This window comes from Mastomys coucha, unplaced genomic scaffold, assembly GCF_008632895.1.
Source record: "Mastomys coucha isolate ucsf_1 unplaced genomic scaffold, UCSF_Mcou_1 pScaffold5, whole genome shotgun sequence".
Taxonomy (NCBI): Eukaryota; Metazoa; Chordata; class Mammalia; order Rodentia; family Muridae; genus Mastomys; species Mastomys coucha.
The window spans coordinates 57,167,837-57,181,246 of record NW_022196911.1 but is presented as its reverse complement, the minus strand read 5'-3'; the positions used below and the strand labels follow the sequence as shown (position 1 = coordinate 57,181,246).

The following is a 13,410-nucleotide window of genomic DNA, read 5'->3' as shown; positions in this document are numbered from 1 at the left end:
TGCTGCTCCCTCTGTGCCTGCTGCTCCCTCTGTGCCTGCTGCTCCCTCTGTGACTGCTGCTCCCTCTGCTTGCTGCTACTCTCTCTGTGCCTGCTGCTCCCTCTATGCTTGCTGCTGCTCCTTCTGTGCTTGCTATTGTCTCTGTGTAAAAGTCCCCAAGATGCTCTCATGCAGGGCTGCTCATCCTGGGTCTCATCTCTGTTTAAGAACATTTCCTCTGGAAGGCTCTAGAATAGTTCTCCCACCCAGCTGACAGACCCCGGTTTATTTCTTCAAAACCTTTATCAACAAACCATACCTAGTGGTGCCATCGTTACCTGTCATTGGTCACCTCTCACTGTGTCACTGTGACCCTCCCATCACATGGTGCTAATTCTCTGGTTATGAATTACACTTGAGGACTGGAGAGATGGCTCAGAGGGTAAGAGCACTGATTGCTCTTCCAGAGGTCCTGAGTTCAATTCCCAGCAACCACATGGTGGCTCACAACCATCCATAATGAGATCTGACGTTCTCTTCTGGAGTGTCTGAAGACAGCTACAGTGTACTTACATATAATAAATAAGAAAATCTTAAAAAAAAACAAATAAAATTACATTTTATGTGTTGTGTATGCAAGTACATGCCACAGTGCACATATGGAGTTTAGAGGGCAACTTGTAGGATCTATTCTTTTCTTCTATCCTATGGATCCCAGGAACTAAACTCAGGTTCTCAGGCGTGGCCGAAGGTGTGTACCTGCTGAACAGACTTGCTGGCCCAGTTTGTGGTAGTAAGAACCAGATGTCTTAACAGGAATATAACAAATGAATTTATGTAAGCAGATGCTTCCAAATGTGAGAATTATTGGTAACCAAAAATCTATGGAACCAATAATTCAAAGATTCAAGTCTGGGTACTATATCTTCCACCCATGTTTTTCTTTGTTCCTGAGACCCTTGTGTGAGATGGGGCTAAAGGCGTAGCTTCTACAGCAGCAGTCAATTCTGTCACTTTTGGGATATTTCCTCTAGAAACAATGCCAGGATTGCGGGGCTCACTGCCCCTCCCACCCAGAAAAACTTCTGTGCCCTCCGCCTCCACATGAACTACTGACACTCACAGGGGTTGGGGAGAACTTTGCCCACTGCACTGCTGAATTAGACCCTCTGTGACAATATGACAAAAGCCTATGAGAGGCAAGACCACCTCCACGCCCACATCTATTAGTTCCCCTTCCCTTTGGCCTTCAGTAAGAAATTTATTTATAGCCAGACACGGTGGTGCATGCCTTTCATTCCTGTACTCAGGAGGCAAAGGCAGGTCGATCTCTGTGAGTTCAAGGCCAGCCTGGTCTACAAGGTTAGTCCAGGATATCCAGAGTTACATAGTGAGCTCCAGGACAACTAGAACTACATAGGGGAACCTATCTCAAAGAAAAAAGAGGAAGAAGAAGAGGAGGAGGAAGAAGAAGAAGAGGAGGAGGAGGAGGAGGAAGAGGAAAGGAGGGAGAGAGTGTGAGAGAGAATTAGAATAAGAAATTTACTTCTTTTTAAATTCATATTTCAAATGCTAGCATTGTCCAGAAATTTTTAACAGGCTTATTTATAATTGGTATGAAGTTGTACTGTTGAAATGAGTTCACTGAAACATTCTGACTTACATTAATGCTTTATATCCTGCATTTATATTAAAAATTAACATACAAATGAAAGCAGAAAAACTGCCACTACCTGATTCTTGTCCCTTATTTTCCAGTTGCAATTGTATAATTAGCTACCTTTTGACCTCATAGAAAAAAATATCTAACATTCAGGACTACTGGAAACAGGAAGAAGAGGACCTATTTTATTTTATTTTATTTTATTTTATTTTTGAGAAGGAAATGTTTCCCCTCAGAGTAGATTCTAAAGTTTATGGATGACACATGCTAGCTGGTATGTTCTGGAATAATGGTTACATTTTAAGCATGGCTAGAACACATTTTGGTATCCTCAAAAGGGCCAATTGGACAGGCTCACCTGCTTCCTGCAAAGCTCCAGTAGCCACACTCTGGAAGTATAGCTGGAGAATCAGAAGTTCAGTGGACTTCTCAGAGTGCCAAAGAGTCAGGCACCCACTGCTTTTGTCTCTCCCCACTGCCTCTCTGACCACAGGAAGCCATCAGCAGAGAAATCATCACCAGTTCCATAAACCCATGCCTGCCTCATTCTAGGTAAATTGCAAATGAAAGTCACACGAAGTTCAAAAAAATCATCAAGACTGTCGTCACACTTTAAGGAAGCAGGACACTGTAGAAAAGCATGCCACCCAAACCCACACTGTGTTGTTTGAGACAGGGTCACACTATGTAGCTCAGGCTGACCTCAAAATCAAAATCACTATCTTCCCAAGGTGTGGTGGCCCATGCCTTTATTTCCAGCACTAAGGAGGCAGGCCCAGGGGACATCTCAGTGAATTTCAAGCTAGCCAGGGCTACACAGTGGGACTGTTTCCAGATAGGTAGGTAGGTAGGTAGGTAGGTAGGTAGACAGATAGATTAGACAGACAGACATATACATGATAGATGGACAGAGACAGGTAGGAGGGCAGGCAAGTAAGTAAATAGATGATAGATAGATAGATAGATAGATAGATAGATAGATAGATAGATAGACAGACAGACAGACAGACACACACACACACACACACACACACACACACACACACGCGCGCGCGCGCGTGTGTGTGTGTGTGTGTGTGTGTGTGTGTGTGTGTGTGTGTTTGTGTATGGGTGGGGTTGTAGTGGCTATTCTTGGTTGTCAACTTGACTATATCTGGACTGGAGACCTATATAAGGACACTGGAAGAAGGAAGGCTCTCTGCCTGCTTGCCTTGTGGGACTGAGCAACTGCTAGGTCCTTAGACTTCCATTCACAGCTGCTGCTGACCATTGTTGGGAGTTGGACTACAGACTGTAAGTAATCCACAAATTCCTTTATCATATAGAGACTACCCATAGGTTCTGTGACTCTAGAGAAGTTCTGTGACTAAGACAGGGGTCTTCTGGCCTCTGGAATGCTGAGATTATAGGTGTGAGCCACTATACCCAGCTACAACCTCTTCAGATTCAAAGAGCCGGTGTCAACTTGTCATCATAAAGGGAACATATCACACCAATATAAGTTCCCCAGGTCACATGATGAGACATCCTCCAATGGCTCATTTATTCTGATATTTTAATCATGATTTCCTGTCTTCCCCCTGAAGATACATGCTCAGTTCTGTTAACCTCACTACTCATCCTTATCTTACATCAAATGCAGGCTGAAAATGCCCAGGACAGCTGCCTCTGTGTGAATGTATTCCTACATGCAAGCTCATGCAATAGTAGGCATATCAGGAGAAGATATGCAATCTAATAAGGTAAGTGCTGAGCACCGTACAACTCAGAACTGCCAGAGAAAGCACAAGACAAGCCTTTGGCTCCTCCCGCCTCCTGCTCCAGGACGGCCATTTCTTGGACATGATGCCTTCAGAGTCCTACAGTCTCTGAGACATTCACGAAGGTCTCCTATCAGGTAAAGACGAATCTTCAATGGCATTTCTGTATTTGGCAAAACAGCCCTAGGTCCTATAAGCTTGAAGAGCCAAGTATAGAAAGTCTCAGTTGAACCCCTGCCACAAGGAATGCTGTGGTCCAGGTGTCAGGGTGTCCATCTGTGAGGCTGCAAGGCTTCCTGGGAGCACTCTCAACCTAGGATTAGAAAGGGAGGTAGGAACTAGGTTGCAAGACACTAGAGAGCTATTTCCTCAGGAAAGTCAATCTTCTCCCAGCATGCTCCTGGTGCCTTCTGGGATTCCTTGACAACTTGGCTCCAACACCTTGAAGCTACAAAGGACCATGGTGGTAATAGTTGAACTGCCCAAGGAATGGAGGTGACACACCTGGGGTTGGCTCCCACCATGGTCCCCAAGGCTGTGGAGTACCTGCAGGGTTATATACAACAGAGACCTCAGCCACTCCAGGAAGTGTTCAGGCTGGGAACAGAAGCCATGTAGAGTCTGTGTAGTAATTAACATCACTCCTGAGATCAGCCTTGAACAGCAAGGGAAGGCAGAATATAACAGGAGCCTCCAAAGATATGGAGAACCCTGGGACCTCATTTACAAGCTACATTGTCACTATGGTGTCCCGAGTGTCAAGGATATATTGTCACCATGGTGTCAAGGATACCCACCATTTCCTGGTGAAGAGTGAAAGTGCAGCCCTTGAACACCCACAGGGCTGTGGGTGGCTGTCCCTTCTCCGAGCATAGGGAGTCCTGCATTTCTTTATTGTTGTCGGATTAGCTGAAATCAGCGACACAGCTATTTCTTTTTTGTTCTCGCATTCCTGAACTCCTTTTTTTCTAACCCACAGGCTTTAGCGATCTTCCTGGAACGCCAGCTGGCTAGTGAAAGCAACTGCTGTGCTTTGCAGGGTAACATATTCAGCGCCCGCATTATGCCCCCTCTCAGCAGCAAATGCTTCTCAGGTTGTGTTTTAAATACACATAAAACCCACGCATCGAGGGATGATTCTGTCGGCTACTCCCAGATTACCTGGTTGTATCTCACTCCCTGCACCCTCCTCAAAAGTAATTCTATGAGGACAGGGAGTACAGCATCAGCTATATGATCTGCCCCTAGAGCGGTGGGACACAGACAGTTCTATAACAGCCCTGCTTCCTAAGGGTGGGTTTGTTATGAAGTATCACATCTGACCATGAGCAGGGCGTGGGTCTGTCCTAAAGCCAGCAGCTCTTTACTTCAGAGTAGGAGACACTGAGTGTCCCATATGTGGCCCTGGCTCTCTTCTGTCCACTCCTGCCAGCCTCTTGGCACACAGACCCCAGGCACAGCCATGGCAGGGAAACCATCACCCCTAAGAACACTTAGACCCTAGAACAACAGGCTTCCCTTCCCTGCATCCTTTCTTCCTCACTCCCTTTCCTGGCAAACAGTCCTTAGACAACAGGTCCTAACAGCACCCTGTGCCCAAGCTCCCCCTCACCTCAAGAAAGTCCCCACCACAGCCCAGATGCCCGGGAGAGAGAGACGGATTCATTAGTGGTTGGTCTTCTGAATCCAGCTTCTATACCATAATGCATTTTAAAGGTGGACCACAGACTGAAACTTGAAATCTAAGACCAGAAAGAATCGGAGAGAGCAAGAGGAAGTCTTTGTGACCACGAGTTAGACAAAGATTCTAAGTACAAGTTCTTTGGCATGAGCCCAAATACGTGATTGGTAAAATAAAATTTAGGACCTCCCAGTGCCCAGGAGTCCAAAGTTACATTGACTACACAGTGAAGTCAGCGTGGGCTACAAGAGACCCTGTTTCAAAATACAAAAACACACAAAAAACAAAACCAAACCCCAAAATAACAACAAAACCCCACAAACAAAAGAAGAACAAAAATCTAAAACAAAACTCCTCACAGATTGGAATTTATCAAATATAAACTTCTACTCTTCAAAAGACGCTGCTAAGAAACTAAAAGCCACAGAGCAGGAACATGGAAGGCACTTGAGTTTTAGGTTTGCAAAGAACTCATGAGATTCAACCAAAACAATAAGAGCCACCAGGCAGTGGTGGTGCACGCCTTTAATCCCAGCACTTAGGAGGCAGAGGCAGGAGTGGATTTCTGAGTTCGAGGCCAGCCTGGTCTACAGAATGAGTTCCAGGACAGCCAGGGCTACACAGAGAAACCTTGTCTCCAAAAAAAGAGCCACAACAATAACAACAATATGCAAACTTCAAGAAAATACAAACAAGCCCTTCAACAACAAATGTCTGGTTTGGGATATTATTTGTTTCTTTGTTTGAAGACAGGGTTTCTCTGTGTAGCCTTGCATGTCCTGGAACTCACTCTGTAAACCCACGCTGGCCTCAAAGTTATAGATAGTCTCCTGCCTCTGTCTCCTGAGTGCTAGGACTAAGGGCATGCTATACTGGGAGATGAAAGGTTGGGGTCCTAGAAGAACACAACAGCTGGCTGGCTTGATTCTTTCACCTGTCTAGCAAGCATTCTGGGACCACCGCATGCACCTCAGGCACTATAGCAGGCATCAGGGCACAAGGATGGGCAAGGTCAGTCCACCCCCCCACCACCTGGGTTCACGGTCCAATATAAGGAACAGAAAATACAGACTGTCCAAAAAGGGAAGAGCTTACCCAAGAAGGGGCACGCCCAAGTCAGGAGAGAAAGGCTCTGGGTGGCATCCTCTGTGGTAACAGAGGGGGAACAGCAGCATTAGAGAGGGAGACGCCACAGCTGGGAAGCAAGCAGGTGGTGGACCTCAGGAGGCCATGCTCACTATATCATCTGCTCCGGTCCTGCCAGAGGGACACAGCCCTCATCACGGAAGGTCCAGAAGACCATCAAATCACCCAGCAGCACACAGGTTCAGCGTTTCCCCATGCAAGGGTTCCGGTCGGTAGCATCTGAAGCCATCAGAAAAGGATACTGACCACAGTGCCTTGGGGGCCTGAGTACCCCTGAGGTCTTTACAATGCTGGGCTCTGTGGACACTTAAGCAAGCATCTCTCAAGAGCCCGCCTTTAATCTCCCCTTTCTCTCCTTCCCTACCTTCCCCCTAGGAGAAAGGCTACTCATCTTTTTATTTCTGAAGCAGAGCTGGCTATTTCAGATCCTCCCAGTTCTCATGAGGTGGTTGTTACTGCAGCAACCAGGTATGACTTCCACACAGACCTGCCTCGGGGGACCCCTGTTCCCCAAGTTGTAAGGTAATGCATTACTGGCTTACCTCATGCACTCTCAGAATTACGAAGAATTAATAGAAGTCCCCCAGTCTCTTTCTGCCATCCCTCCAGCAGCACAGTCAGTGTCTCAGCCTAATACATTTCCTTCCTTCTTATAAACAGCACTCTCTGTGACTGTACCCACCCTGCCTTTAGCCTTCCCAACGGGGTGTTTTAAATTTTAATTGTTACGTTTGGCTTCATTTCACTCTCCTTGCTTCTCACATGGTAATTTGGTGTTTCCGTCTGTTAATAATGTAAGCTTTGGAGGAATTGCAGGAGTCTTGGTGGCTGGCAGTGGCAATGACCATGAGAAGAGGAGTTATAACTAAGTTCAGTAGTCCTGGGGAAGAAAAGTTGGAAAAAGAAGAGCTGGAATGGCGGGATTAGCTGGAGGTGAGGGGACTGTATGTCGGAGAGTCCCAGGGAAAGATGCTGGCACTCTGAAGGTGCTTCCTGGAGTAGCCACAGCTTCTTGTCCCTCCTCTGTAACCTCCACATGGCATCCTCAGGGGGACGTCATAGGGACACTCACAGTAGCTGATGAGACTCTTCAGTGTGTATGTGTCCCTTCATTATCATGGCCAAGACCCCCTTACTTCCCCGGGCTTGATGCTACCTGGTGTCTGCTAGGTACTGGTGTCTACTAGGTATTATTAGATGCTACAGTCTGCATGCATCCTCCAGAGATCTATCTGTATGCTAGAAGCTGGATCCCCAGTGTGATGGCGTTGCTGCAGCAGGACCTGCCGGCAGGAAATCTACTAAGTCATTTTGCTCAACGGCCACAGTATCAAACTACCCTTCAAATTTATATCTCTTATACTAGAGCAGCTGTAAGACCTCCTCAGAGAAGTCTCTCTGTGCCGTGGACAATGATTAAGGCGGAAGCTCACAACTGATTAAAGCGTAGAGAATGAATGTCAGGGAAATGTTCATCCACAAATGGGATCACCACAAAGAGGGGTTGGGAAGACTCTAAGAGTCTGAGACTGGGGACATGGGGCAAGAAGGGCAATGTCTCCCGATGGGACAGGGCCTCTACACTCATGAGTTCATGTGGTTGCCTGCACCAGACCTGCATAACATCAAACCAGTCAACATCAGAGGATGAAGCGGGAAGGATGTATAATCCACCTCGGTGAGGAGTCCTATGCTAGGATGATGATGCTCCAGTGAGCGCCCCTGACAGCCCCACACAGGAGCGTGTAAGCAGCACAGATGGGACTTGGTGCAATAGTTGTTTGTTTGTTTTTACAGAATTAAGGCTGGCCAGCAACCAAGGGGCTTTAATCTTAGCACCAGGGAAGCAGAGGCAAGTGGATTTATGTGAGTGCAAGGCTAATCTGGTCTACCAGGCAAATTCTGAGCGAGAACCTGTCTTAAAAAAAAGAAAAAAGGAAGAAAGGATGGCAGGCAGGAAGGAAGGAAAGAAGGAAAGAAGGAAGGAAATTTAAGGCAAAATTTTAAAGAGGTGGGGTCCAACAGGAGCTGGCCAGGTGGTTGGAGATGCCCCTCCCCCAGAAGCGATTAACACAATACTCCTGAGACTGTTGTCCGCTCAGGCAGGAATAGATGGCTATAAAAAGAATACCCAGGGAGGAGCTCCCACCATGAGGCCATCTACCACGCTGCCATCTAGCTAGACCGCCCTCAGCGCAGGCTGAAAGCATAGGCTGCACATCTTGTACTTCAGCCTCCAAAACTGTGAGCTAAGAACTGCTATTTTATGTATAAAGTACTTGGTGTCCCGTCTTCTGTTATAGCAGCAAGAAACGGATTAAGAAACTGGATAAAGGCTTATTTTGAACCTCAGGTGGCAGCTTTTAAATGGAGAGATAAAATACAAGGGACTCTAGGGTGCCGCTGAGCTCAGTAGTCACCACATTACGCCTGGGAACAGGGACAGAGCAGGGAAGCTGCCAGCACGCATCACTCCAGCAACTTGTCCCCCAGTACTTGGTGTTCTGCTTTCTCAACAACTTCCGCACTTCTTCTTCTATAACCTAATTCAGGCTCCCCTGCCTCCCAAATGCTCACTGATATTAAACCTGCCGTCTACTTTCCCAACACTGGCCTTCTACATCTGGGATCCTGTTCCCAAGAATCTTCTTGCCTATGGGTCTGAGAAATTTCCTGATTATCTATTTATGTTACACAAATATACAAACACAGACTCATAAGAAATTCCAACACTGAAGTACATCCTCCCCAAAGAGAACGTTGGACTTGCCCTCCATCTACATCCCTCTATGGAGGGAACGGCACACACGGCTTTGTACCACACATCTATTGCTTTTTAAAATGAATTCTTACGAATATATAAAAATAGTGATGCTTCTTTACACAACTAAGAATTTAAACATAATTTATCACACCATATATTCTTACTTAAAAATGTACAGCATGTGATCAGTTGGTAAAGCGCTTAGTGTGCAAGCATGAGGAGCTTAATTCTGATCTCAGCTCTCAGGCATGGTGGCTCGTGCCTGGAACCCCAGTGCTGGGGAAGTAGAGACATGGCCATCTCTGCTAGACAAACCAGTGAGCTCCAGGTACAGTGACAGATGCTGTCACTCCTGAGGAAAACTCATGATTGATGTTAACCTATGGCCTCCGCATGCTTACGCACAAAAACCTGTGTGTATACACACATGCATAATTATCCAAAATATATGGTCTTGTTTTTTTTTTCTTTTTGAGACTGGTCTCACTGTGTAGCCATGACTAGTCTGGAACTTCCTATCTAGTTTCTTATTGCTAATGTACACATCCATATGTTCTTGTCATTCATATTATTCATGTTGTCAGTGTTTTGCCAATGGCATGACATTACATTGCATGTGACATGCTGTGTACTCCTCCTGTCACTATGAGACTGAACATCATGTATTTACTCTCCTGGGAATCACCTACTTATAAATGTTGCCCATTTTTCTTGTTTATTTGTTTCTGATGCATGGGAGTTACTCATTACACAACAGCCTTGGTCCTGTTCCACATGCTTCTCCCTGCCTGTCACCAGCCTGTCTTTATGGGGTAGCAGTTACTAATGTGTGGAGTCTCCAGATTACACAAAGGGTTTTCTTACACCAAAAAGAACTATACATTTGACTTGATAAAATATGCATATATAATGCCCACTTGTGCATTCAGTATACATATATTCATTCACACTTTACATAACCTCCACACATTACATACATTAGACTCTATGTGTGTTAGAAAATATAGTTTTTATTTCTTCACCTCCAAAAAACAACCTTATCTAGTTAGCTACTTTCTTAATTTGGCACAATTACTTTAAACATTCCATTCTTTCTATATATCTAAATTACCACAATTTGCTAATAAGATAGAAATATCAATATCACACACACACTCCAGATTATCCCAAACCATTATGAAATCCCAGCACTGGGAGGCAGAGGCAGGAAAATTTCTGAGTTTGAGGCCAGCCTGGTCTACAGAGTGAGTTCCAGGACAGCCAGGGCTACACAGAGAGACCCTGTCTCGAAAAAGAAAAGACACTCTGAAATACCAGCAAGCGAAGCTGGAAAGAGTACTTCCTGCTCGAACAGGACATCCAGTTTCAGCTCTTAGCGCCAACCGCATCAGGCAGCTCACCACCACCTACGATGCCAGCATCAAGGCATGCAACATAACTTCTGGCCTCTGCAGGTTTTGTGCTCATATTCACAAACACACACACATACACACACACACACACACACACACGCACACACACACAGAGAGAGAGAGAGAGAGAGAGAGAGAGAGAGAGAGAGAGATCTTTAAAAATAAATCAGAGAGCATGGGGTTACTTATGATATTGGGAAAACAGCTCAGTATTATTTTTAAATGTCAGGTTAAATCTACCTTTCACATCACTCAGCAGAGTAAATGCTAGAAGAAAATAAATCCCTTAAAAGAGAAGGCTCAGAAAAAGCCGAACAGTTTCGACTGTGGAAAAATACTAAATAACCACATGATTTTCCAACAATTCATTTTTATTTTATTTTATTTACTATTTATTTTAGGGGTTTTACTTATCAAAACCAGGGTCTTGTATATGGTTAAGGCAGTATCTACCAAATTCAAATTTTAAGATTTGCTTTAATTAAGCATATGTGGAGGGCGGGTACATCTTGGAATCTGCAGAGGTCAGAAGAAGGTGGCAGATGCCCCAGAACTGCTGCGAGCTCCCTGGAGTGTGTGTGTGCTGGGGGCTGAATGGGAACCCGCAGGAGGGGCAAGAAGTGCTGTCACCACCTGGCACCTTTCCAGATCCATGAAAAACCTCTAGAAGGTTAACACTGAGCTGGGAAAGTAGCTGGCAACATCGTATTATGAGATCATGACAGACACCCAGCTGTGGCCAAATGACTGACAGAAACAGTCTAAGGCAGCAGGGGTCTCTTTCTCTTTGAGAGTTTCAGTCCATGACTATATTGGGGTAGGGGTGTGGCTGCTCCTCTCATGAAGGAACCAGAGCAAGGGTTAATAGGAAGAGGCCTGAGCAAGGCCCGCCTCAGGGCTGTCGCCCTCAAACCAGCCCCAGTTCCCACCTTCCCAGAAGCCAAGATCTCCCAAGTGTGAATCTATCAGTGGATTCAACACTGCTTAAGTCCGAAGCATGATCTGGCTAGCTGTGGACACGCCCTCACAGTACACCGGATGCATACTTTAGGAACCTCTTCAGCATCCTGGGTCAAATCAAGTTGACATTCAAGATGAACTGTCACATATATTCACTAAAACCCCATGAAAGCCAGCAGCAACGGGATGGGGGCAAGACCTTAAACATCGTCTTGTGAACATGAAGATGTTCTGGCTCACTCCTTGTCATGCCCATGGTGGCAAACAGATGAAACTAAAATAGAAGGCTCTCATACAGCAGGTAGTAGGCAACCCAGACACATATACCAGGCACCATTAAAAAGCTCCCACCAGGCCTGGAGCAGCTCAGAAGTGCAAGCATAAGCTTCAGGCTAGGCTCTGTGTTCAGGACCTGTGACACACACAAAGCATTGGCACCCTTTGACCCAGTGATCCCACACTGGTAAATTTACAGATATAACCCATAAAGATGGAAAACATCCCTCGATCAAAGGAAGTTACTGAAGTATTAGTTATAATGCAAGAAACGGAAGGAAGCAAGAAAAGAAGGGAGAAGGGGAAGGAAGGGAAATGGAATGGTGGTGGGGTGGGAGGAAGGAGGGAGGATGGGAGGGATGGTGGGAGGGAGAGAGGAGAAACAAAGCAACCTAAATTTTAAGGTTTTTTCAACAATTTATTTAATTGATTGATTATTGAGACAGAGTCTCATGTGTAGGTCTGAACTCACGGGGATCTACCTGCCTCTGCGTTCTGAGATGCTAGGATCAAAGGCATGAGTCACTCTATAGTGACTGTTTTTTAAATTTAATCTCATCTACAGAAGGAGTTCCAGGACAACCAAGGGTTACACAGAGAAACCTTGTCTCCAAAATGGAAAAATACTTTAAAAAAAAAAAAAGAGTGGAGGAGGTAAGCAATAACCAAATAGTTCTTTGCTGTAGTATCAGAGCACAGCCCTGGATCAGAGAGTCAAGACTTCCCATTCTGCCTGCACCAGTTCTGCCCGGCTGCCTTACCTGGCTGTGCCCCACATGAAGTCAGGGACACAAAGCTAGCTGCCGCAGGGGCTACTGTGGGCAATGAATGGCTGGAATCCTGCTTACGAAGCACACGGCAGCTTTGCCTGTTCCTGGGTGAGAACTCTAAAATATTACTTTTGTCATTTAACGTTTGAAAAATAAAACAGAGATGAGTTTTTAAAAGAGGAGAGCTTACGTGCAAGGGTTCATTTCCGATTCCAGAGTTTTACATGAAAGCTGAGAGTGGCTCATTTTGTACTCTGCTCTGCCTTTAGGAGTTTCTGTCTAGATGGCACTTGGCAGTAACTCACTGGCAAGGGGATGGTCCTAGGAAGCAGAGCCAGCTACTCTAAAAAGACCCCTAAGACACAGCGAGTGCAGAGAACGGAACTTTAGAACTTTGGAATTTCCTGGGACAAAAGGAGCCACCCAGATGAGAACTCCCGCTGAGGCTGCACAAACGCATCCTCACCTCTGCATTCTGAAAGGGAAGGTGCATTTCACCACTTACAATGTGAACGCTCTGCATCACTCCAATATAAAAGTTTGAGTGGACCGGAAAAGGAAACCAAAGCTCAAACTCCAGTCTCAGAAAACAGAGTGGAAACTAAGAATAGAAATCCAGATGCCTTTGGAAGACACAGCAAAGAGTTGACAGCCTTCTGCAGGGTCGGAGAAGACAGTCACAGAAAAAACAAACAAACAAACACAAAAACCAAGAACATGAACCCACAGCTTCCTAGGAAAGCCACGACCACTGTCCTGCTGTCACTTTGAAATTCTGCCATCTGGGATTTCTTTAGTTTGGTCCAGATGCTCAGCACTAGAACAGACTCTATTCCTCTGCTAGCTGCAAGGTCAAACTCCACATGCTGGTGACTCCAGAACCTTCCACACACCAAGAACCCATCTAGCTGGATGTTTTCCTCAGCAGGACTTTAGACTTCTACCCTTATCCAAAAGACCACACCAAGCTGATCTAGTCATCTTACTTACGGGGGGGGG

At 45.7% G+C, this 13,410-nt stretch overlaps 1 protein-coding gene across 5 annotated transcripts in view; it reads right to left on the bottom strand.

Moving 5' to 3' along the window:
• The window catches only part of Specc1 (sperm antigen with calponin homology and coiled-coil domains 1), a 293,053-nt gene that overhangs the window by 209,689 nt on the left and 69,954 nt on the right, over positions 1-13,410 (bottom strand). The gene's annotated exons all lie outside the window — the stretch shown is intronic.